This window comes from Thamnophis elegans, chromosome 2, assembly GCF_009769535.1.
Source record: "Thamnophis elegans isolate rThaEle1 chromosome 2, rThaEle1.pri, whole genome shotgun sequence".
NCBI lineage: Eukaryota > Metazoa > Chordata > Lepidosauria > Squamata > Colubridae > Thamnophis > Thamnophis elegans.
In genome coordinates this window covers 128,670,422-128,697,635 of record NC_045542.1, presented here as the reverse complement: position 1 = coordinate 128,697,635, position 27,214 = coordinate 128,670,422, and positions in this window count along the sequence as shown.

Below are 27,214 nucleotides of genomic sequence, written 5' to 3'. Positions count from 1 at the left end.
TATGAGAGAGGATTCCTCAGAATTAATTAATGTATGTATGTATGTATGTATGTATGTATGTATGTATGTATGTATGTGGTAAAGGTTCCCCTTGGACATATGTTCCTGACTCTCGGAGGCAGTGTTAGAGTCTGCCGTGTGTGTGTGTGTGTGTGTGCGTGTGTGTGTGTATGTGTGTGTATGTGTGTGTATGTATGCATGTATATCTGTAAATCTTGGTGGGGGTGGGTAGGAGGATGCTGGCTTTGTTTCAGTAAGTGGAATAATTGATTGTGTGGTTGTATCATGATTGGTAGATTGGTGCAGATTGGTGCTGGCTGTGTGTCTATTGTTGTTTCATGTAGTAATGGCCTGGGTGGTGGGTGGGGCTCATTTCTTGATTAGGGCTGGTTTCCCGATGTCTGGTAGGTGAGAGGTATCATCACGTTTATTCATGTTATGGGGGTGTTTTTCTATTTCGATAGCTTCCATAATTATTTTCTTGTTGAAGTGTTCAGTTTTGGAGATTAACCTGGTTCCTTCAAAATTAATTTCATGTCCTGTAGCTTTAAGATGCTGGAAAAGGGAGGAAAATTTTTCTTTTTTCTTACTTGTGTGCCACCGCTGCCTCTTTCCCACTGCCCCTCCCACTTCTTTTTCTTCAGCCAGGCGCTCCCGCCTTGCTGCCTCATCTTCGGTGACTCCCCCTCCCTTTCACTCAATGACGCGGTGGCAACGGCCAACTTCGGCAAGATAAAGATAGGGATCTACGTGGAGATCAAGTGCAGCGATGGTCAAGTACATGAAGCTATGGTAACATCTCTAAATGAGGATAATGGAAGTGTTACTGTAGAATGGATTGAAAATGGTGATACTAAAGGTAAAGAGGTTGACTTGGAGAATATATTTTCACACAACTTTGTTTCCCAAAAAGTAGACAAGGGAACAAGGGGATCAGCCTCATTGGAGTTAATTCTCACCAACAGAGATGAAATGATAGAAAGTGTTGAAGCTACCTGGGGGTGTGTGAGCATGTAATATTGCAATTCAACTATATGCAAGCACAAGCAACAGAACAAAGTCAAACTAGAGCCTTGGACTTTAAGAGATTTTGAAGTTAGACAGAGCTTGGGAAGGATTACATGGATGAGAATCCTCAAGGGGAAAACAACTCTAGAAGCTTGGGAAATTTTAAAAAGTGAGATTATAAAAGCCCAGTCTAGCAATACCAATGAAGAAGAAAAATAACAGTTCTCAAAAGCTGTCAAAAGAAACCAGCATGGCTGCATAAAGAACTCTCTGACAAATTGAATGACAAAAAGGACAAGTATAAAAAGTGGAAAGAGGGGCACATAACTAAGGTGAAATATCAGGAAATAGCCTGAGCCTGCAAAGATGAAGTGAGGAAAGCTAAGGCTTACAACAAACAAAGGCTTGCAACAAAAGTTAAAAAAAAAGCTTCTTCAAATATGTTAAAAACAAGAAAAAAAATGAAAGAAATAATTGGTCCATTGCTGGGAGAAAGTGGCAAGATGGTGACAAGCAACAAAGAGAAAGTAGAACTACTTAACTTGTTTTTTGCATCCGTCTTTACACAAAGGGAAAAACCAGTCTAACCTATCAAAAATAGCACCACAAAAAACAAATTAGGAACACAAGTTAAAATAGGGAAGAAAATGGTAAGTGAGCACCTAGATGAGTTCAAATCACCAGGACCAGAGATCACCCCAAGGTTCTGAAGGAATTGGTAGATTTGATCTTAGAATCACTGAACTATATCTTTCAAAGATCCTAGAGCACCAGGGAATTGCCAGAAGACTGGAAAAAAGCTGATATAGTTCCCATATTAAAAAAAAAGGAAAAAAAAATAGATCCAGAAAACTATAGACCTTAATATCAGGGAAGATTCTGGAAAAGATAATCAACGAACGATAATCAATGATCATCAATAACGAATCAACAAACACCTAGAAGCAAACATAGTAATAACCAAAAGCCAACATGGGTTTGTGAAAAACAGATCATGGCAGACTAATCTTATTGTATTCTTTGACAAAGTGACAAAACTAGTAGATCAGAGGAATGCTGTTGATATAATTTACTTGGACTTCAGTAAGGCATTTGACAAAATAGACCGTAAGTTACTACTTGATAAAATAGAAAAATGTGGGTTAGACAGTCATCACCAGATGGAGTCATAACTGGCTGACCAATTGCACTTAACGTGTAGTCCTCAATGGAACTGCATCTGGAGGGAGATAAGAAATGGGGTTCCCCAGGGCTCTGGGTTAGGACCAGTACTCTTCAACATCTTCATCAATGATTTGGATGAAGGGATAGACAGGGAACTCATCAAATTTGCAAATGACACCAAGCAAGCAGGAATAGCCAACACTGCGGAAGATAGGCTTAAGATACAGAAGGATCTTGACAGACTTGAACATTGGGCACTATCTAATAAAATGAAATTCAGTGGTGAAAAGAGTAAGCTTCTACATTTAGGCCAGAAAAATGAAATGCACAGGTACAGTATATGTGGTATACCTTGCTCAATATTAGTGACTGTGAGGGGGATGTTGGAGTCCTATTGGACAATCATTTAAATATGAGTCAGCAGTGTGCTGCAACTGCCAAAAAAGCCAACACAATTCTAGGCTGCATAAACAGAGGGATAGAATCAAGATCACACAAAGTGTTAATACCACTTTATAATGCCTTGATAAGACCACACTTGGAATACTGCATCCAGTTTTGGTTTCCATGTTGTAAAAAAATGTTGAGATTCTAGAAAGAGTGCAGAGAAGAGCAACAAAGATTATTAGGGGACTCGAGGATAAAACATATACAGAACAGTTTCTGGAATTGGGTATGTTTGATGAAAAGAATAACTAGGGGAGACATGATAGCAATGTTCCAATATCTCAGGGGCGGTTACAAAGAAGAGGGAGTCAAACTATTCTCTAAAGCACCTGAGGGTAGAACAAGAAGTAATGGGTGGAAACTAATCAATGAGAGAAGCAACTTAAAACTAAGGAGAAATTTCCTGACAGTTAGAACAATTAATCAGTGCAACAACTTGTCTCCAGAAGTTGTAAATTCTCCAACACTGGAAGTGTTAAAGAAGAGATTAGATAGCAATTTATTTGAGATGGTGTAGAATGCCCTGCACAACAGGAAGTTGGACTAGAAGACCTCCAAGGTCCCTTCCAACTTTGTTATTCTATTCTATTATCATTTCCAAGATCTTCCCAGGTGTTGATGTCAGGCTATTGGTCTGTAGTTCCAGGATCCAGGGATTGTTGGTTTGTTTTTGGTGACATGGTGATAATGTCAGCTGTTTTCCTATTGACACTCAAAAATGTCCATATTTATTTCATAAGAAAGAAACAGGAACATGCTTGAAGGTTAATTCATTCATTATTGCAGAAATCCTGTCTCTTTACTCCTTAGGCTCTCCCTGAGAGCAGATGTTTAGAATGTTACTTTGTGTCTCTCAATGTGTTCTGTGTGTGTGTGTGTGTGTGTGTGTGTGTGTCTTTGCAACCTTATTACATAAATGAGAGAGACTTAATTCATAATTAACAATCCAAAGAAGTTAAGCTCCTCTAATGGAATGGTCCCTTCTCTCATCCCCCAGCCAGTTGCCATTTAGATGAAATCAATGTAGAGATTGCTTTCTCTAGGGATTTTAGAAGTGCACTCATTGTGTTTTCGAGAAAGACACGAGAGTTGATGTGTGTGACTAATGCTGCTTGCTTTGGCATTTTTAATAAATACAGTATATGTCAAGCCTGTCTCTGTGAAAAGAAAAAATAGCTCCCAATTTCATTCCACATCTTCCTTCAGGGGATGCTGTCTTGAAAATTGCTATAATAGGAAGGATTATAGGTTTTGACTCCTTTGGCAGATTTTTCCCAAATAGGAATTCAATTTCCATACGCCATTTATTAGGAACAAGAAGAAGGAAGGTGCAATCCATCTCAAATACAAAAGAGACTTTGCATATCTAATATATCCAGTGGCAGAAAAAAAATCATTTAACAAGTAATGGTTCATATTTTGGGAAGTGATTTCTTGGTGTCACAATTGCTTACATTATCTTTTTGCCCAAGGTTAGCCTGTAGTGAAGTTACAGTATTCTGGATGTGAGACATCTTTCACATACATAGGGGGGCTTAGAAAACCACTATTTAGTTTAAGAGTGGATTAACTTTGCTCTTGATAGACTATAACATCCACAAAAATGCATCTCTAATTTAAAAAAAAACTAAATTAGTAAATGCCATTCCAAGGTATTAACGGGAAAGGCCATAGATCAGAAAAAGAATACACATTTTACATATGGAAGGTATACAGTTCTTCACTGTAACAGCAATCACAATTGATGGGAAAGACCTCTGCTATCTCTAAGTCAAGAGCCTTCTTTGCAAAGAGTTGATCCTTGCTCATCTTGTTGGTTATTGACTTTAGCAACTACAGCTTGTCTCTTTTCAGAAGGGATCTCTTCTAGGCTCATTGGAGACCCCTGGGGTAGATTCTAGATCAGTGATAGGATATTTTCTTTAGGGAAAGGGGAGCAGAAGAAATTAATGATGGCTTGGAAATGCTAGGTCATGCTTATATTGAGGCTGAGATTGTTCACTTTTCCCTGATTTTTCAGGGCAATTCATGAGGAGTTTCATTATTTGTAAAACAAATTTAAGCTTGTTTTAAGTCTTTCAGTCTTCTTATCAGAAACTTCCAGAATTAAAACAGCAGGAAATGGCACCACAGATTTATTAAAATAATCCCTGGGGTTGTGGTGGCCAGAGTCTGAAGATTGCTTTGGATTCCTTATCATGCAAGTATTTGGTCATAACCAAGAAAAGCTTTGCTCGAAATATAACCAAACTGATTTATAGAGGGAAGGAGGCAATAGTTTCCTTTGTGGCGCAGCTTTTTTTAATTTATCTGTATAGCAATAGGAATGGTGCTTAGATTTATAAACTGCCTCACAGTGTTTACAGCCCTCTCTAAGTGGTTTACAGAGTCAGCATATTGCCCCCAACAGTCTGGCTCCTCATTTTACTCACCTTGGAAGGATGGAAGGCTGAGTCAACCTTGAGCCTGCTGAGAGTTGAACTGCCAAATTAAAGGCAGCCAGAAGCCAGCAGAAATAGCCTTCACTACTGCACTCTAAACACTGTGCCAACACCTCTATGCTTCTCCTTCATCCTGGCCTTTCTGTCCTTCTAGCATATACTGAATCTATTTCCAATTCACATAGAAGAGACACATACATTCAAATGTCTTTAAAAAAATAGCAATTGACTTCTTGCACTGAATTTATTATGTTTCAAAATTATTGAATGCATTTGGTGGAAAAAGAAACTATTTTCTGAATAATTTGTTTCCCATGAATGGGAAATACAGTGTCAAAATGTATGTTTTCTTTTTCTTTTTGTTAGTACTGGTACATTGTAACAAGGGTTCTTAGACTGTAATAAACTGTCAATTCAATTGAAAGTTTTATATCCCTTGTAGATATACAGAACACCAGAGATGGGCCCTAGATGTGCCACATATCTATATAGTTAAGCATGTTTTCATACAATGCTTCCCATATAATTGGTAGATTATATCTCATAAGGTGGGTGGTCATGAAAAAACAAAACTTTTGCTAGATATGAATTGAAAGCAGCAAAAAGGAAAGCAAGATCTGAGCAGAAAGGTGCGAACATGTACATATCAAATGATTGCTCAGCTTCCTCCCTCCAGTTACCCCAGCCCAGTGTCCAATCTGTAACTCCCTAAGGTGTCATGTGGGGTGCATCTTCAAAGGGCCTCATCAGGTTGATATGTGAGATGTTGGCCTTGACCAAGTCGAAACATCAGCCATCAGCATGCGCAGAGGATGGTGAGAACAAAACTCCCTTTCCCAATATCGTGCCCTCCTCCCCGTTTCTATGGCAGCCGAGAGCAAGCAAGTGAAGCAGAGGCTGACATGTGACCTCTGACATTCATTCACTCAGAAGCCCCAAGAAAAAAAGGCAGCATGGAAAGAACAATAACGATCTAACTAGTTGCGTGAACAAGAAAATATACTGCAGATATTATCAAACCTCTAAAAGCAATATGTGAAGACTATTGGCTTTTGTCATTAATTATTTTAATTATAGAGACCATCTACAAATCAAATATAAAAATATTGAGCAATATTGTGAAAATGTTGACATTTATTTCATCTAATTTATTTACTTGATTTCTGTGGCCATTCATTTTACATACATGACTCAGTATACTTTTTAGAATGTTGTGAATGATATTATTTTGTTGTATGAACTGAGCATTCATGAAGGCATTCAAATAGCTAATCCGTCTCCAGTAAATTCACAAAGTCCATTTTTTGGGAGGGCCTTTGAAGACAAATTACTATTTTGTAACACAACATGGGATGCGGTGCCTCAGCGGCTAAGATGCTAACCTTTTCGATCAGAAAGGTCGGCAGTTTGGTGGTTTGAATCCCTAGTGCTGCGTAACAGAGTGAAATCCCATTACTTGCCCCACCTTCAGCCAACCTATCAGTTTGAAACCATGTAAAAACACAGGTAGAAATATAGGAACCATCTTGGTGAGAAGGTAACAGGCTCCATGTGCCTTCAGCATTTAGTCATGCTGGCCACATGACCACGGAGACATCTTTGGACAGCTCTGGCTCTTTGGCTTTGAAACAGAGATGAGCACCTCCCCCCAGAGTCGGGAACGACTAGCACATATGTCGAAGGGAACCTTTACCTTTACCTAAAACAACATTATTAGAGTATATGCTGATTTCCATACTTTAAGATAACATGCCAGTTTTTCTACTCATTAAGCATTCCATCTGCGTTCCAATGGACAATATGAAACATTGAAAAATTTGTTTGTTGAGTTATTTTTCAATCCTCTCTATTTTTCTTGTCATTAAAATGACTTGAAGAAATATAATGTGGAACTTCCTCCAATTATTCATAGATTTAACTATCCCTCCCCCTACTCCTCTTCCCACCAAGATGAGTGTCATCTGCTCCATTGAGTTTGTGGGATTGTTTAACACAGAAGTATCCTTTAACTTTAGGGTTATTTTCTTACTTCTTTTTCATTTTTCATTCTCTCAACACCTTTTGTATTTTTAGTTTGGAATCTGATTACTGCCACTCCTGCCAAGAGGCTCACCTTAATTATTCCCACAGGTAAGCAAAATTCATGCTCTAAATGAGCTGGCTGACATCACACAACTTGTTCTTTCTTTGCTTTCTACAGTATATATTTTAGCATCTTTACTAACTGAGAGCAAAGTGCAAATTTGTCAGCCATTTGAGAGCAGGAGATTGTTCTGCAAACTATATCTATGCAGCTTTTTCCATTATAATTGTGTGATTGAAACAGAGAGACAGACAGTATCGAGCCATATCCTGACCTTGGAGATAAACTCATATGTGATAACAGAGGAAAATATGAAACACATGGAATGAGTATATTGCAATGAAAGTAAGACTTCAATGAAGCTTTGATAATGAGAATTGGGAAAAGTCCTGCAGGACCTTCTGGAGATGAAGATACAGGTAGTCCTAGACTTACAACCATTTGTTTCACAAATCTTTTGAAATTACAACACTGAAAAAAGTGTCTTTCAACCAATCCTTGAAATTATAACCATCAGAGCATCTTCACGATCATGTGATCACAATTAGGGCGCTTGGCAAATAGTACGTATTTATGATGGTTGCAGGGTCCCAGAATCCCATTTTCAACCTTCTCAATCGGCTTCCAACAAGGAAAGTCAATGTGGGAAGCCAGATTCATGTTATGCCCCCATGATTCACTTCACTGCTACAGTTTAACAATTGTAGGAAAAAAGGTCATAAAATCAGGTGCAATTCATTTAACAACTGCCTTACTTAGCAACAGAACTTCTGATCCCAATTGTGGTTGTAAGTCAATGACTATCTGTTTGTTTAAGCAAGGTTGTTGCTGAAATCAGCATCCATTGAAGAGAAAGATTGTCCAAGTTGAAGAACAAGACTTAACATTGAGAAATCAGTCAGATTGGCACTTAGTGTTCATTTCATCATCAGAGTCAATGCAGCATTCTTCATCTCAAGGGAGCACTAGGGTTGAGGAACCAAGGTTTGATTTTGGGGACTCTGATGAGGCTGTATCCGAGCTGAATTAGATGGGAGGTATAGAATTGGGTTTTGTTTGCAATAATGACATCCTGCCCAAAATGTGCCAAAACTGGCCAGTAATGTTCTTACAGAAGGTAGACCATATGTGGCTTAGCATGACTTGGACTGGTACTTCTTTTATACAGTATTTTCTCTTTCTCATAAAAAAAAAAACATTATGTGAAAGTATTGAAGAAGGCGACCATCAACAATATGACCAGGACATATAAAAGAATCAAACTTAAAGTATAAGAGAAGTAAATAGTAACATGTAGAATTAAGTAATGAAATAAGTTAAAGGATACGTTGTCTTTGAAATTAAAGAAAGACGAAAGATTTCAATAAAGATAATCTGATTTTAATCGAAAAAGTGGATAAATGCCTGCAGAGGACTGAAGATCTACTGTATGTTTGCATATCAATGAAAAAGTTAAAACATATGCCGGAAAGTATGAATTTGTGTCATTTAGGTTGTAGTTTTGTATAACAAGTAATAGTTGTGGTTTGGTCATAGCTTCATTTCACACCCCAGCAAATGATAATAATGGAAGAACAAGGGATTCATTTGGAGAAAAATTGCAATTCACAGTTTTTATTTTTCTCTTTAATTTAGTCAGACATCAACAGACCCCAAGCTTTATTTTCCACCATGCAAAAACCCATAATAGTATGGTAAGAAGCGGTAATTTGATTTATTGCTTCTTTGGTTAATCATTCCCAGATTAATCATTTTTCTTCTTACAAATAAAACTTTTTCTGACAGCTCAGAATGTCCTCTAATATATGAGTATATAGTTGTCCAATCCTTTTTCCCTCTTTGAGTTAAACAAGAACATTAATTACTTTGGCTAGCACTAGCAGAACAATAGCTTCCTGATCTTTGCTATTAGGCTCATCTCCATGGAGCCGATTTGTTCCCAACAAATTGATATTACCAACCATCTTTCTTCCATGGTCTTCTTCTAGATGTCCTAGAACATATCTGTGCATCATCATTCTGAAACCATAGATTCAGCAGCCAAACCTATCAAAAGTTTTCTTCTTTTGTTGGCTATCTCCTTCCCTTCTAAAGACTGGCCTAGTCTTGTGAGAAGAAGGACTAGGGAGTAATGTGATAGTGGTGTTCCAATATCTAAGTGGTTGTCACAAATAGAGTGTCAACCTGTTCTTCAAAGTACCTGAAGGCAAGACAAGAACCAACAGATGGAGACTAATCAAGGATAGAAGCAGCCTAGAACTAAGGAAAAATTTCCTGACAATTAGAAGAATTAATCAGTGGAATGACTTGCCTACAGAAGTTGTGGGTGCACCAAAACTGTAGGTTTTAAAGAAGAAATTAGACAACGTTTTGTCTGGAAGGGTACAGGGTTTCCTGCTTGAGCAGAAAATTGGACTAGGAGACCTCCAAATCTCTTATTCTGTGAATTAATGAATATCAAGCCTAACTTGCTTTTCTTCCCACCAATATATCATCATTTCTCTTCCCAGCAAGTGTCATTGCTCTTTCCATACATGCTGTTCCCAGGCCAAATTCCCATCCTGTACTCAGAGAGTAGAAAACTAGGCTGGGATCATATAACAGTATCCTACTTTCTCCATTCTGCCCTAAAGTTTTCTGTAAGTTTATTCATGTAGAAAATATGTTTAAAGAGAATAGGCTTCTTCCTTGGCATGTTTTTCATGAAACTGAAGTTGTGTCTGAGTTGCTAATGCAGTGAGTGGCATATAATGGAAATAAAGCAGGTGTAAGAAACAAAATGGTTAAGTAAATGGATACCCATTAAGCAATCATTCTGGCATTCTCTTGCTTAGTCTACAATACACTATCTTTCTGGAAGAAACCAATGAGCCTAGAAGCAGAACTGGAGATATTCCTAAGTGATTATCTTTTGAGTGATGCTAAAAGATCAAGTAGCATGCAGTGGAAGCACATCAAGTCCTACAAGCCTACTTTGAAATAGCAGTAAACATGCTTGGTATCTAAATAAAAACAAAATAATCAAAGTATCAGAGAACCATTTCAAATATCCTAAAAGTGGTGGTGGGATATTTTTTTACTACCGGTACTGTGGGCATGGCTTGTTGGGCGTGGTATGGCTTGGTGGGTGTGGCAGGGAAAGGATACTGCAAAATCTCCATTCCCTCCCCACTTCAGGGGAAGGTTATTGCAACATTCCCTCCTGATCAGCTGGGACTCAGGAAGCAGAGAATAGATGGGGACAGAGCCAGTCAGAGGTGGTATTTACCGGTTCTCCAAGCTACTCAAAAGTTCTGCTACCAGTTCTCCAGAACTGGTCAGACCTGCTGAATACCACCTCTGCCTCAAAGATTGTTATTCTGTTTGCTTATTTTGCTTATAAAATTGTAGTATTTATGGGATTCCCCAGTGTATACACCCTATTCAGGAGATGGACAGCATATACATTGAGTGGGTGAGTAAATGAAAATAAACAAACAAACAAATAAATAAGCAAGCAAACAAACAAGCAAGTAATCTATATGTAGAAAATTTGGGACTCTGCATTGTAGGTTGAATGATGATGTGCTATCAAATTAATATGCATTCTTAGCAAGTATATAAATACATGTTATTTATAATAATCTGTTCCTAACGAGATCCTTCCAATGCGCACATATCACCTCTGAACTCAAGCTCTCTGCATTGGAGCAATTATAAAATACCGTATGTTTTATAGTTTGTAGGGAAAGGCTACGGGTGGAATTGAGAAAAAAAGATTGCTGAGATGCAAAAACCACATCTATTTTAACTTTTAGTTTGGAAAGCAAAAATTACACAGCCAAAATCTGCCATTTTTATTGCACTTAATCATTTTGTAAACACACTATAATGGCACAATCTCAGGGCTCTGGGGCATATGGGGTTTTTGGCTCCTGCCCACTCTGTTATAAATAAGCCAGACATAATTTGCTAGAATATCATTTTGCTTCTGTGTATTTCCACTGTAATTTCTTTCCCCTTCTCAGTGAGATCACATTATTGATAAAATTAATAATGAAATGCCTTGCCAAAAGAGATCTAGAAATATAATAAAAATGGAACATTATGAATATAATACTCAACAATAACTGATCAGGTACGGAACAATTAATTTGTAGCCTAATATTTGAATCATTGAAAGGACACAGTGGCTCAGTGGCTAAGATTCTGAGCTTGTCAATCAGAAAGGTTGGCAGTTCGGTGGTTTGAATCCCTAGTGCCGCGTAATGGAGTGAGCTCCCATTACTTGTCCCAGCTTCTGCCAACCTAGCAGTTTGAAAGCATGTAAAAATGCAAGTAGAAAAATAGGAACCACCTTTGGATAGAAGATAACAGCATTCCGTGTGTCTTCGGCATTTAGTCATGCTGGCCACATGACCATGGAGATATCCTCATACAGCACTGTTCTTTGGCTTTGAAAGGGAGATGAGCACTGCCCTGTAGAGTTGGGAATGACTAGCACATATGTATGAGGGGAACCTTTACCTTTATCTTATTTGAATCATAGCAACTACATTTCTGTTAAGCCACTGTTTTCTTTCTACAATTAAAATCAGCCCAAGACAGGAAGACAAAAATATTATACCTATCCTTCCTTACCAAACTGATCTCTCTTTTTCTGCTGAGACATAGCCTGTCAGCTGAAAACTTATTTTTAAATATTATTTTCCAGATGTGAAAGGTGAGCAAAATATATGTCCACCGGAACTGATTCAGCACTCATATTCACTGACCTCTAAGAAAAAGAGAAGGACATATGCAGAAATGAGGCTCATCCTAATACTGTATGTGCTGTCAGCATTCAAGACAAGAAGACATTCTTATCTACAGTTAAGAATAATGTTTTCTGCCTGAACTTAAAGCATGTTGATTGGAAATATATCCCACTTAATTCTGTGAAAAAGATGAACTGCTCTTGGATATCCAACTCTGTCATTTGGATATAAATCTTAAGTGGCAACCTAGGATGCCAAGATTGCAGGGAAGCTCCAATCTCCTCTTGTTCTGAGACACAGTCACAGTTTCCTGATAATGAATTCTGAGAAATGAGTTCAAAATGCAATCGTTCAAAATTCAAGAAAGACAGAGAATATCGAACACTCACATGTTTTCTTTTTATGCATGAATGTTCTACTGTATCGAGATATGTATATCAAGTAAATTAGCAGCAAGCTAATGTGTCCTGCACACTTGATGGTCCTTAACATAGGCACCAATGGTGGTGTGTCAGGGTTCCAACCAATGCCCTAATTAAATCATGAGCCTCAAGCCAAGCTTGAAAAGAAATTCAGTTATTTTTTAGGAGTTTCATGTTGGCACGAACCAAGTAAAGCCAACTCTGACCTCACTTAATTCATGCCTTGGGTCTGACCCTGTTTTCTCCACCTCCAAGGTGTCATTGGTCACATTCCCCAACGAAGCAATTTGAAAATCTGGTTCTGCTAACTGACTTGGGGTTCAATGGGAACGTTCCATTCTTAACAAAATAACAGAATAACAGAGTTGGAGGGGATATTGAAGGTGTTTTAATCCAACCCTTACACCATTTCAGACAAATGGCTGTCCAATCTCTTCTTTAAAACCTCCAGTGTTGAAGCACCCACAATTTCTAGAGGCAAGCCATTCCAATTTGTTAATTGTTCTCACTGTCGGAGAATTTCTCTTTAGTAATAGGAGAAATGGAGATGGCTAGTAGATTATCAGAAGATGCCATCTCCACCTCATCTACCATATTTTTCACAGTATAAGACACACTCCCCCTCCCTAAAAGTAGGTGAAAATTAAGGTGCGTCTTATAGACTGAATACAGGCATTTTTGGCCTCCGGAATCATCTGTGCATCATATTTTCACTCTCCCTAGCCCTCAGAAGCACTCAGCAGTGCTCTGCACAGCCTGTTTTTGTAAAAAATGGGCCTATTTTTGCCCTGCAGAGGTGCTTCTGGGGGCTGGGGAGGGAGAAAATGTGATGCGTGGAGGGCTTGGGAGCCCAAAAACAGACCAGTTTTGGCAAAAATGGGTGGAGCATCACAGAGGGCTTCTGGGGCCGATGAGGACAAAAACATGACACATGGAAAAAAATTCTTTCTTGGTTTCCTCCTGTAAATTTAGGTGCATCTTATAGTCCAAAAAATATGGTATGTATTGATTCTTTTCTTCCACTCTGTTGTTAATTTTAAAGTTTTAGTTTTCAATGCCTAATGTTTTAATCTTTCAAACTTTCTAATTGCTTTATACTATTATATAAAACACAATAATATCTGCAACCTACATTTGATGACTTTCAAATAGTGCCACTCTTCTAATGGTCAGTCTAAGTGAAAATATTACACATATTACAATACAATAATACATACAATATTATAGAGTATAGAATGGATAAAAGAAAGAAATAACTGTCCCACCCACAATTGCTAGGGGTTGAAGTAATGGAAATTATTTAAAATCCTATAAATGGGAGCATAATATCCCTATCTATCTACTCTGACAGCTTAAAGGAAAGTAGACTATATATACATTTGCGATTGGCTCCAGTAGAATTAATTCTAATAATGCAATGTTCAGCTAATTGTATATCTATATAAGCAGTTTGTATATTAAATTTCTGTCCTTTCATCTGACAGCCATACACATTTATTTATTCAATGTATATGGCTCTAATTGGCTGTTTTGTTTTGTTTTTCTGAGATGGGGAGACACACAAGTATATGAATGTGGCTATGGCAAAAGAATTGTCATGAAACATTATGTGCAATAATATTAAAACTTTTGAAACAGAAGAGTTGCATTTAAAATTGCAAATGTGTTCATACTGATAATCATAAAATATACTTTTAAGATTTTCTGAATTAGAAAATCTTTCAAACAACTGGTTTTTTTTAAAGAGTACCATAAAAGCATAGTAATGGAGAATAGAAATGCATCCACAAATTGCTTCAATGCTCGATCAATTCTTTCTACCTTTAAAAATTCACTACTTCTGGGAATTGAGAAAGATATTTGGTGATGTGTGGTATCAGACTTACTGTTCAACAGGCTTATCTTTCAACAGTGCAAAACACTCCATGTTTTCAGGACAAACATGGATTTTGATGCTTTGTGGTACATATTTCATGAACCAAGATATATTCACCTGAAATCCCCAGCTAGAGTTCAGAGATACAGCTGCACAAAAAAATCATCCTTGCCAATTGTCCTAAACATTTAGCCAGGTTAACAAGTTGAGGGATGAAAAGAAACACAAGATTCAGTTCAAATCATATATTTATTGGTCTCTGGGAACAATGTGGAAAGCTTCAACCAGGGAAATAAACATCATTGGCATCCTTCTCAAAAAAAACTATGGTATCGTGCTCTGGAAAGAGGTCCTAAAGCAGCATCTGGCGTGGCTAAAGAGGCCAATTCGAGAGTGGCAATCCTTTCCACACTGAGGGAAGATCCATTCTGTCCCCTGCCCAGCCCCCAGATTTCACTGGTTCCGGGACTGCCTCTTTGCCTCATCCTGCCGAACAAGTGTCTCTTCGAATTGGAGAAGGCCATGCTGCATCTTTAACCTCGAAGCTGAACGATCAGAGATCAAAGTTTCCCAGATGTTAATGTCCATTCCCAAAGCCTTTAGAACCCTCTTGCAGATATCCTTATATCACAGCTGTGGTCTCCCGCTGGAGCGCTTTCCCTGCACTAATTCTCCATACTGGAGAATAAAAAAACAAACAAACAAGCAATAGTGCTAAACTCTAAATTAAAAACCATGAGTTTAAAATCAATTACATGAATATTGAGATTGTAGAAGATTAATACAGTTCCAGTATACTTCGAAAGCAAGATGTGAGAATGATCTAGTTCTGATGTGTGCTAACCATTGATTGCCAGGGTTGATTATGCTGAACTGGCTGACAAGATGGGTGTCACTGCTTTATATGTGTCCCTCCTAAAGTTATGATGGAAGCCATGGTGATTGTGCCACACAGAAGGAATGTACCATTTTTTGGGTCAAGGGTATACAAACTTGGCTTAATTTGTCAGAGCAATGAGAACGTAAGGTAAAGATTCCCCTCGCACATATGTGCTAGTTGTTCCTGACTCTAGGGGGCGGTGCTTATCTCCGTTTCAAAGCCGAAGACCCAGCACTGTCTGAAGACGTCTCTGTGGTCATGTGGCTGGCATGACTAAATGCCGAAGACAGAACGCTGTTACCTGCAATTAGGAGCCTTTGATAACTAAACCACAGTTTCTTTTATTTCCAAAGCATAACTGTATATAATCTAAACAGAAAGGAAGCTTAAATGGCTGGACTTGGCATTATGGCCCAGATCTACAGCCATCTTTATTTAAACAGAAATGTATTTTTAACTATGTACAAGTGGAAAATTAACAGACCAGGTATTTATAACACCATTGCTTTAATTTCTAAACAAAAAGAAAAAAACCCCAAATGCTTTCTTTTTGAAAATATATTGCATGGAGATTTATAAAAGCAAAGGATTGTGAGAACATAATAAACAACATTCATTGCTTTTAACTGAAGTGAGTTTTGTTCAGCTGCATCAGACAATTCAGTGCTTCAGAAGCGTATAAGAAATAAACAGTAGAGGTCACTGTTCCAATATGGAATGAAATAATAGTCCCTCAATTCCAGTTTCTTTCATGGATTGCCCAGGCCAATCATAGACTAAGCTGTACAAATCAGTCATCTGCTCTTCCTATCTCTTCATATAAATGACGAAAACAGACAGCATTGTTTTTCTATAGGTTATAATAGCAGCTTTCCAATTTTAAAAGGCCTTCAATCTTTATTTCAGGAAATATACCAGGCTAAAAATCAGGAGACAGTGAGTTCTAGATCTGTCTTGAACACAAAGCCAGCTGGGTGATCTTGGGCCAGTCACTTTCTCAGCCCTAAGAAGCATGCAATAACCCTAACCACTTCTGAAAAACCTTGCCAAGAAAACTGAAAAGCCTTGTCCAGGCACAAAAAAAGTGCAGACAATAGTACAGGTCATCATCAACTTACAACAGTAGTTTTAGTGACCATTCAAAGTTATAACAGCATTGAAAAAAGTGACTCATGACCAGTTTTCACATTTACAACTGTTGCAGCATCCCCATGGTCATATGATCAAATTTTGGATACTTGGCAATTGGTTCATATTTATGACAGTTGCAGTGTCCCTGGGTCATGTGATCAACTTTTGCAAATCTCTGACATGCACAGTCAGAGGAGAAGCCAGATTCACTTAACAACCCGATTCCTAACTTAACAACTGCAGTGATTCACTTAATAGTTGTGCCAAGAAAGATCGTAAGATGGGGCAAAACTCACTGAACACCTGTTTTGCTTAGCAACAGAAATTTTGGGCTCAGTTATGGTTGTAAGTTGAGGATTACTTGTAGTTGCATCTTCAAACACTCTCACATTGGAAAATAGTGCAACTGAAAAGCCCTGTTCTTAAATCTCAGAGTACTTTACATCAAAAAGGGAGAAAGTTGAGGGAGAGGCACAAGAGAGTCTTTTTAAATTATTTTTTTCAAAAGTTTATGAAAGAAGCAGACAAAAGCAGCTGTTGATAATAAGAAGTTGAAGAAAATACTTTTGGGATGGAACACATCCATCTCCACTGTATTATTTCTTTTCAGAGAAAATGATACCATACAGAATTCAAAAAAGGAGTAAGAAATAGGATGGCAAAGAGGTTTAAGGTACAAAACAACAACAACAACAACATAATGTTGAACAGTAATAGTGAAAGTGAGCCCTCCTGGAAGATTCTTCCTCTGATGTTGATTTCACCATTGTTCTCAACCATTTGCTGTTAGACCTGTTTTACATTTTTGAAAGCAAATATGCAAAAATGGAAAACAATTCTAACAGCAAATGGGGAGAACATTGGTGAAGTCAACATCAGATGAGGAATCTTCCAGGGGGACTCACTTTCACCATTACTGTTCAACATCACATTAATTCCACTGACAATAATCCTACGAAACACAAAACTGGGATACCAAATCTCAAGCCAACATGGCAAGATAAGCTATCTATTACACATGGATGATTTAAAATGTATGCGAAAAGCCCCACTGAACGTAAATCAATACTCAATACAGTTCAACTGTTCAGCAGTGACATCAAAATTAACTTTAGACTTGAAAAGGGCCGAAGTGTACAGTTTATTCATATCACTGTTCCTGGAGATGGCAGAGTCAAAGAAAAAGAACTAGAAAAAAATAATGAAATATTGCAACCTGGCCATCGAAAGTACACGGCTATGGATGAAGCATGTAACACTGACACCCATTGTCATCTGGGCACCTGGCACCATGTCCAAGAATTTTACAAGATACATCAACAAATTGCAGCTTCCTGCAATAACACCAGCGGAACTGCAAAAAAACTGTGCTACTTGGAACATCTTATATTTTAAGAAGGTACTTGGTTAATACCTAGGACACTGGCAGCAAACAGTATCAACCATTACCACCAGTCACTGGTATTTGTAACACATTTTTGAATGTTCAGTTGGCTGAGTTTCATGTTTAATGAATAAAGTAAATAATTAATAATCTGGATTGATTACAAAAAGGCATTTGACTCACTGCCACATAGTTGGATCATAAAATGGTTAGAAACAACTGGCATTAGCAAAAATATTACATCCTTTACTGAAAAGGCGATGAAACAATGGAAAACTGAGTTGGCAGTAGGGAATGAGATCTACGGAATGGTTAATATCAAGCGAGGAATTTTCCAGGGTGATTCACTTTCACCTCTTCTCTTCATCATCGCAATGATCCCACTATCAGTAATCTTAAAAGAAAATGAAATTAGGCTACCAAACAGCCAAAGAAGCTGAAAAAATTTCGCATTTACTATACATGGATGATTTCAAACTCTATGGAAAGTCAGAAATAGAAATCCAATCGTTGACAAACACAGTCCGAGTATTCAGCACCGATATTTCAATGCAGTTTGGCATGGAAAAATGCGCCACTGTAGCCATAAAAAGAGGCAAAATCACTGCATGTGAGGGAATTGAAATGCCCAATGGCCAACTAATTAAATGCAACGAAAATGAAGCCTACAAATACTTAGGCATTCTGCAGTTGGATAACATCAAGCATGGAGAAGTAAAAGCTATTGTCAGGCGAGAGTACACCAACAGAGTTAGGAAAATTTTGAAATCTAAATTGAATGGCGGAAATGCAATCAAGGGCATAAATACCTGGGCAATACCAGTTATAAGACACACAGCTGGTATAGTTAACTGGACACAAGCTGATTTGGACATTTTGGACCGAAAAACCAGGAAATTAATGACAATGCACTACAGTTTACATCCACGTGGTGATACTGATAGACTGTACCTGCCCCGAAAATCAGGTGGCAGAGGATTATTACAAGTGAAGCAAACAGTTGAAGAAGAAAAACATGCACTGGCTGATTATTTAAAAGAAAGTCAAGAACATCTATTAATTGAAGTAAAGAACAAAAAACTACTGAAGGCCCAACAGACGAAACAAGAATACATAAAACATGTGATAAAATCAAGAATGGAGAGTTGGCAGAACAAAGCACTGCATGGCCAATTTCTGGAAAAGTAAAAGATAAAGTGGACAGTGAACAAACTTGGTTATGGTTAACAACAGGTACATTAAAGAAAGAAACAGAGTCACTAATCCTGGCTGCGCAAGAACAAGCTATCCGCACAAATGCCATTAAGGCCAAAATCGAAAAATCCAAATCCTCTGATGATGCAAAATGCAGACTTTGCAAAGAAGCTGATGAAACTGTTGATCACATACTCAGCTGCTGTAAAAAAATCACGCAGACTGATTATAAATTGCAGCACAATTCAGTAGCACAAATGATCCATTGGAATTTGTGCAAAAATTATAATATTAAAACAGCAACAAACTGGTGGGAACATCAGCCTGAAAAAGTCACCGAAAATCAGATGGTCAAGATCTTGTGGGATTTTCGCATACAAACAGACAAAATACTGGCGCATAATACACCAGACATCACATTGGTTGAGAAAAATAAGGTCACAATCATAGACATCACAATACCAGGTGATAGCAGGGTCGCTGAGAAGGAACATGAAAAAAATCGCAAAATACCAGGACTTAAAAATTGAAATTCAACGACTATGGCACAAACCAGCAGTGGTAATTCCAGTGGTAATTGGCACACTGGGTGCTATTCCAAAAGCACTGGAATTACATTTAAAACAGTTAAAAATTGACAAAATCACCATCAGTCAAATGCAAAAAGTCGCACTGCTTGGATCTGCATGCATATTACGAAAATACGTTACGACGTCCTAGGCCCCTGGGTGGGGCCCGACTAGTAACCAATGCCAAATCCGGTGGTACAATTGCATAATAATAATAATAACAATAACAATAACAATAACAATAACAACAACAATAATAATAATAATAATAATAATAATAATAATAATAATAATAATAATACAAACCGACAAAATACTGGCGCATAATACACCAGACATCACACTGGTTGAGAAAAATAAGGTCACAATCATAGACATCGCAATACCAGGTAATAGCAGGGTCGCCGAGAAGGAACATGAAAAAATCGCAAGATACCAGGACTTAAAAATCGAAATTCAACGACTATGGCACAAACCAGCAGTGGTAATTCCAGTGGTAATTGGCACACTGGGTGCTATTCCAAAAGCACTGGAATTACATTTAAAACAGTTAAAAATTGACAAAATCACCATCAGTCAAATGCAAAAAGCCGCACTGCTTGGATCTGCACGCATATTACGAAAATACGTTACGACGTCCTAGGCCCCTGGGTGGGGCCCGACTAGTAACCAATGCCAAATCCGGCAAAACAACTGGCCGCTGTGATACAATTGTATAATAATAATAATAATAATAATAATAATAATAATAATAATAATAATAATAATAATAATAATAATAATTTTTCCAGGGTGATTCACTTTCACCTCTTCTCTTCATCATCGCAATGATCCCACTATCAGTAATCTTAAAAGAAAATGAAATTAGGCTACCAAACAGCCAAAGAAGCTGAAAAAATTTCGCATTTACTATACATGGATGATTTCAAACTCTATGGAAAGTCAGAAATAGAAATCCAATCGTTGACAAACACAGTCCGAGTATTCAGCACCGATATTTCAATGCAGTTTGGCATGGAAAAATGCGCCACTGTAGCCATAAAAAGAGGCAAAATCACTGCATGTGAGGGAATTGAAATGCCCAATGGCCAACTAATTAAATGCAACGAAAATGAAGCCTACAAATACTTAGGCATTCTGCAGTTGGATAACATCAAGCATGGAGAAGTAAAAGCTATTGTCAGGCGAGAGTACACCAACAGAGTTAGGAAAATTTTGAAATCTAAATTGAATGGCGGAAATGCAATCAAGGGCATAAATACCTGGGCAATACCAGTTATAAGACACACAGCTGGTATAGTTAACTGGACACAAGCTGATTTGGACATTTTGGACCGAAAAACCAGGAAATTAATGACAATGCACTACAGTTTACATCCACGTGGTGATACTGATAGACTGTACCTGCCCCGAAAATCAGGTGGCAGAGGATTATTACAAGTGAAGCAAACAGTTGAAGAAGAAAAACATGCACTGGCTGATTATTTAAAAGAAAGTCAAGAACATCTATTAATTGAAGTAAAGAACAAAAAACTACTGAAGGCCCAACAGACGAAACAAGAATACATAAAACATGTGATAAAATCAAGAATGGAGAGTTGGCAGAACAAAGCACTGCATGGCCAATTTCTGGAAAAGTAAAAGATAAAGTGGACAGTGAACAAACTTGGTTATGGTTAACAACAGGTACATTAAAGAAAGAAACAGAGTCACTAATCCTGGCTGCGCAAGAACAAGCTATCCGCACAAATGCCATTAAGGCCAAAATCGAAAAATCCAAATCCTCTGATGATGCAAAATGCAGACTTTGCAAAGAAGCTGATGAAACTGTTGATCACATACTCAGCTGCTGTAAAAAAATCACGCAGACTGATTATAAATTGCAGCACAATTCAGTAGCACAAATGATCCATTGGAATTTGTGCAAAAATTATAATATTAAAACAGCAACAAACTGGTGGGAACATCAGCCTGAAAAAGTCACCGAAAATCAGATGGTCAAGATCTTGTGGGATTTTCGCATACAAACAGACAAAATACTGGCGCATAATACACCAGACATCACATTGGTTGAGAAAAATAAGGTCACAATCATAGACATCACAATACCAGGTGATAGCAGGGTCGCTGAGAAGGAACATGAAAAAAATCGCAAAATACCAGGACTTAAAAATTGAAATTCAACGACTATGGCACAAACCAGCAGTGGTAATTCCAGTGGTAATTGGCACACTGGGTGCTATTCCAAAAGCACTGGAATTACATTTAAAACAGTTAAAAATTGACAAAATCACCATCAGTCAAATGCAAAAAGTCGCACTGCTTGGATCTGCATGCATATTACGAAAATACGTTACGACGTCCTAGGCCCCTGGGTGGGGCCCGACTAGTAACCAATGCCAAATCCGGTGATACAATTGCATAATAATAATAATAACAATAATAATAATAATAATAATAATAATAATAATAATAATAATAATAATACAAACCGACAAAATACTGGCGCATAATACACCAGACATCACACTGGTTGAGAAAAATAAGGTCACAATCATAGACATCGCAATACCAGGTAATAGCAGGGTCGCCGAGAAGGAACATGAAAAAATCGCAAGATACCAGGACTTAAAAATCGAAATTCAACGACTATGGCACAAACCAGCAGTGGTAATTCCAGTGGTAATTGGCACACTGGGTGCTATTCCAAAAGCACTGGAATTACATTTAAAACAGTTAAAAATTGACAAAATCACCATCAGTCAAATGCAAAAAGCCGCACTGCTTGGATCTGCACGCATATTACGAAAATACGTTACGACGTCCTAGGCCCCTGGGTGGGGCCCGACTAGTAACCAATGCCAAATCCGGCAAAACAACTGGCCGCTGTGATACAATTGTATAATAATAATAATAATAATAATAATAATAATAATAATAATAATAATAATAATAATAATAATTTTTCCAGGGTGATTCACTTTCACCTCTTCTCTTCATCATCGCAATGATCCCACTATCAGTAATCTTAAAAAAAATGAAATTAGGCTACCAAACAGCCAAAGAAGCTGAAAAAATTTCACATTTACTATATATGGATGATTTGAAACTCTATGGAAAGTCAGAAATAGAAATCCAATCATTGACAAACACAGTCCGAATATTCAGCACCGATATTTCAATGCAGTTTGGCATGGAAAAATGCACCACTGTATCCATAAAAAGGGGCAAAATCACTGCATGTGAGGGAATTGAAATGCCCAATGGCCAATTAATTAAATGCAATGAAAATGAAGCCTACAAATACTTAGGCATTCTGCAATTGGATAACATCAAGCATGGAGAAGTAAAAACTATTGTCAGGCGAGAGTACACCAACAGAGTTAGGAAAATTTTAAAATCTAAATTGAATGGTGGAAATACAATCAAGGCCATAAATACCTGGGCAATACCAGTTATAAGATACACAGCTGGTATAGTTAACTGGACACAAGCTGATTTGGACCTTTTGGACCGAAAAACCAGGAAACTAATGACAATGCACTACAGTTTACATCCACGTGGTGATACTGATAGACTGTACCTGCCCCGAAAATCAGGTGGCAGAGGATTATTACAAGTGAAGCAAACAGTTGAAGAAGAAAAACATGGATTGGCTGATTATTTAAAAGAAAGTCAAGAACATCTATTAATCGAAGTAAAGAACAAAAATCTACTGAAGGCCCAACAGACGAAACAAGAATACAGAAAAGATGTGATAAAATCAAGAATGGAGAGTTGGCAGAACAAAGCACTGCATGGTCAATTTCTGGAAAAAATAAAAGATAAAGTGGACAGTGAACAAACTTGGTTATGGTTAAAAACAGGTACATTAAAGAAAGAAACAGAGTCACTAATCCTGGCTGCGCAAGAACAAGCTATCCGCACAAATGCCATTAAGGCCAAAATCGAAAAATCCTCTGATGATGCCAAATGCAGACTTTGCAAAGAAGCTGATGAAACTGTTGATCACATACTCAGCTGCTGTAAAAAAATCACCCAGACTGATTATAAATTGCGGCACAATTCAGTAGCACAAATGATCCATTGGAATTTGTGCAAAAATTATAATATTAAAACAGCAACAAACTGGTGGGAACATCAGCCTGAAAAAGTCACCGAAAATCAGATGGTCAAGATCTTGTGGGATTTCCGTATACAAACCGACAAAATACTGGCGCATAATACACCAGACATCACACTGGTTGAGAAAAATAAGGTCACAATCATAGACATCGCAATACCAGGTGATAGCAGGGTCGCCGAGAAGGAACATGAAAAAATCGCAAGATACCAGGACTTAAAAATCGAAATTCAACGACTATGGCACAAACCAGCAGTGGTAATTCCAGTGGTAATTGGCACACTGGGTGCTATTCCAAAAGCACTGGAATTACATTTAAAACAGTTAAAAATTGACAAAATCACCATCAGTCAAATGCAAAAAGCCGCACTGCTTGGATCTGCACGCATATTACGAAAATACGTTATGACGTCCTAGGTCCCTGGGTGGGGCCCGACTAGTAACCAATGCCAAATCCGGCGAAACAACTGGCCGCTGTGATACAATTGTACAACAACAACAACAACAATAATAATAATAATAATAATAATAACGACGACAAAGGCAATCAAGAGTAGTACAAATAGTAATAGGTGCCTTGGGTGCAGTTCCAAAACAACTGGAGCACCACTTGAACACCATAGGCATTGACAAATTTGCCACCAGTCAATTGCAGAAGGCAACTTTACTTGGAACTGTTTCCATCCTGTGACGATATCTGTAACACCATCAAACATCCAGATTTGCCTATCCCAGCTCCTTGGTAAGGACTTGATAGGTAGACAAAAATGCAAAGCCCAGTCTGAACATCTGACTGACTGTGTGATGATCAATAATAATTTATAATAATTAAATAAAATACCTAAAACTAATTTAAACCAACACCATCCACTGTTCTACAATATATCCTTGTAATTTACATTTCTTGTTTCTTCCATATATATGGAAATGATTATATACACACACATACACACACACATATTATTTGTTGTGGGTTTTTTTCCCCAGCGCCTTCATTTTGAAGATCTCTTCAGCTCCACCCAACCCTGATTTTCTTGATCTTGCCCTTCCTCTCTTTTGGAAGCATGATATCTGTTAGGGATGTAATCCTAGTCTTGGGTTGGCAATGCATATATATAAGCCATGATTGAAATAATGTATCTGTCACTTTAAATGTTCAAGTGAGATGTGATTGGATGCTGTTGCTTTAATCAGCCATAAGAGAGAGTAGGAACTCCTACTGTTTGTTCCTGGTTGTTCCTGTATGTTTTCCATGCTTGTTATTGGAGTTGAATACTTTATATTGGATGATGGCTACTCTGTATGTTAGTTACCTGTCTACATGGTGAATCATGAGTTGAGCATCTATAAACCAAGTGTTGTATCATAGACTGTGTATATCATTCAAGACTACTTATTGCTTGTTTTGGAGAATGTTTATCCTACTTTTCTTTGTCAACGCAAGTAAAGTTATCCTGTTTTAACTTCGGTGGCTGTGATTAATAGTGTGACTATTCAGCAGCACATTCCTTGCTACCTTCTGCTACTCAACTCTAGTCTCCAAAAGGAGATATACTTAACAGTATCAATTGTACTGATTACTCAGCATTACCCACCTACTGACCTACAGAGTATACAGAGAGTTAAGCATTTCCTCTGAGTTTTCTCATCATCTCTTCTTTTGCTTTTAGTCTGAGATAGTTAATCTTAGGATCCTTTCTTCTTGCCATTCTCTTCTCATCCCATTTACTGCCTGATTCCCTGCCTGATAGGATGAAGCTCACTAAGAGCTCGGCTTTGCCATCTGTGGTGAATTTCGTGTAATAGAACTTATTTTTGTTCAAGTTACCAAGAGCTGCAGCAAGACCCCTTGTTCAGGTTCAATTCTCAATCTTCAAAAGCAGACAGATTGCTTTTCTCAACATTCTGTACCCATTGAGTCTTCCTTCAAAGATTTCTTTTGCAGCTCAATCCCCATTCATTTTATTTCCAACAAAGTACTTCTTACTCATCATTCCGGATTGAATTGGATTCAGTTTGGAATTCATCACTTATCAATCTTCATTTATGCAGTAATTTATTTACTGCATTTATTTATTTATTTATTTATTTTATTTACTTAGATAACTTTTGCTTTATAGCAATAGCAATAGCAATAGTAGTTAGATTTATATACCGCTTCATAGGGCTTTCAGCCCTCTCTAAGCGGTTTACAGAGTCAGCATATTGCCCCCAACAACAAACCGGGTCCTCATTTTACCCACCTCGGAAGGTTGGAAGGCTGAGTCAACCCTGAGCTGGTGAGATTTGAACAGCCGAACTGCAGAACTGCAGTCAGCTGAAGTAGCCTGCAGTGCTGCATTACCTTAAAGCACACTTAAATATCCTATTCTCACACTGAACTTATTTTATGTTTCTGCTGACAAACCTCTCAGTTCCAACTACGCAGACTTTTTTGCTTTTGTTGACAAACAATAATCCCTAGCTGTAGACAATGTCTTAATAGTTCTCCACCTTCTCCCTTTAGTGAAAATGTAATTTAATTATTCAAAATATTATATAGCCACTCATCCTCTAACTAATTCCGGGCAGCTCCCCATCAAGATTCAAAATTCATAAACTGTCCTAATTATATGGATTAGATATTGATACTATTCATGTACATCAGTGGTGGGTTCTGGATCCCGTCACAACCAGTACGCTGCAACAGGGGCCAGACGTCCACCTTGGGCACATCTGCTGTGCGCGTGTGCTCACGCGACCACCCCGCGATGCCCCAGCTGCTTGGCAAGGTCGTGCAGGCGCAGTATGCTGTGCGCACATGTGCATTTGGCTCGTTTCCTTCAAAAAGAGATAAGGAATGTGGTCGGTTGGGTGGGTCCACCTAAACACTGTTCCGGTACAGTGGCCCTGCTCCCAGCTGCCACCGGTATGCCTGGAACCCATCACTGATGTACATACACATTCATCTATTTTTTTTCTAATTTCTTGCCATGCATATAACTTGCCATCATTTATTCCACTTTCTTTTCAGACAGACATTTTTGGCTTTTGATACATTAACTTTCATATCTATTCTCCCCATTCCATCACCTGCTGTTCCAACATTTACTTTGCAAAAGGTTCAAATTCTCAATCCTTAACATTTCATTGCCTAAATTCAAAACTTGCCTTACAACCTGTTCACTATTGAACTATTCATTAAGAATTCAGTCTATATTACGCTTAACATATTCAGCAACCAAATGTCAACTCCATATTTGCATTACATTTCCATAATTCAAGCATATTCACTTTTCCGTACACTTTCAACAAATATGGAATGAACTTTTTTCCCTCAATGATACACTGAAGAGTAAATATCTGATCCCTTTCCCCATTGCCAGGGAGGAAAAATATTACATTGCTCGTTGTCATCTCCTGTTCCATTTCAACCAGAAGAAGAAAAGGTATCCCTAAGTTTTGTTCTATTGACAGAGATGGTGAAGTATACCTTGATTTTAAGAAAACCATAAATTCAGTTATGTTCTTTAGCACTCACTAACATTTAAAACAAAGAAGAAGAAGAAAAAACCCTTTAGCTTTAGTATGTTTAATGGGGTGGCGGTGGAGAGAATACCTGTATTGTTGACAATGGCATGCTTGGTCTCTGTTTTAATAGATGGGGCCTTTACTTAGACCATCCTATTATCAGGGGAAATAAGTTATTTTTATCCCCAAAAAGCGATAGAAGCCAAGTGATGCCATGCGTGTGATTGGAATGTCACTGGAATCACC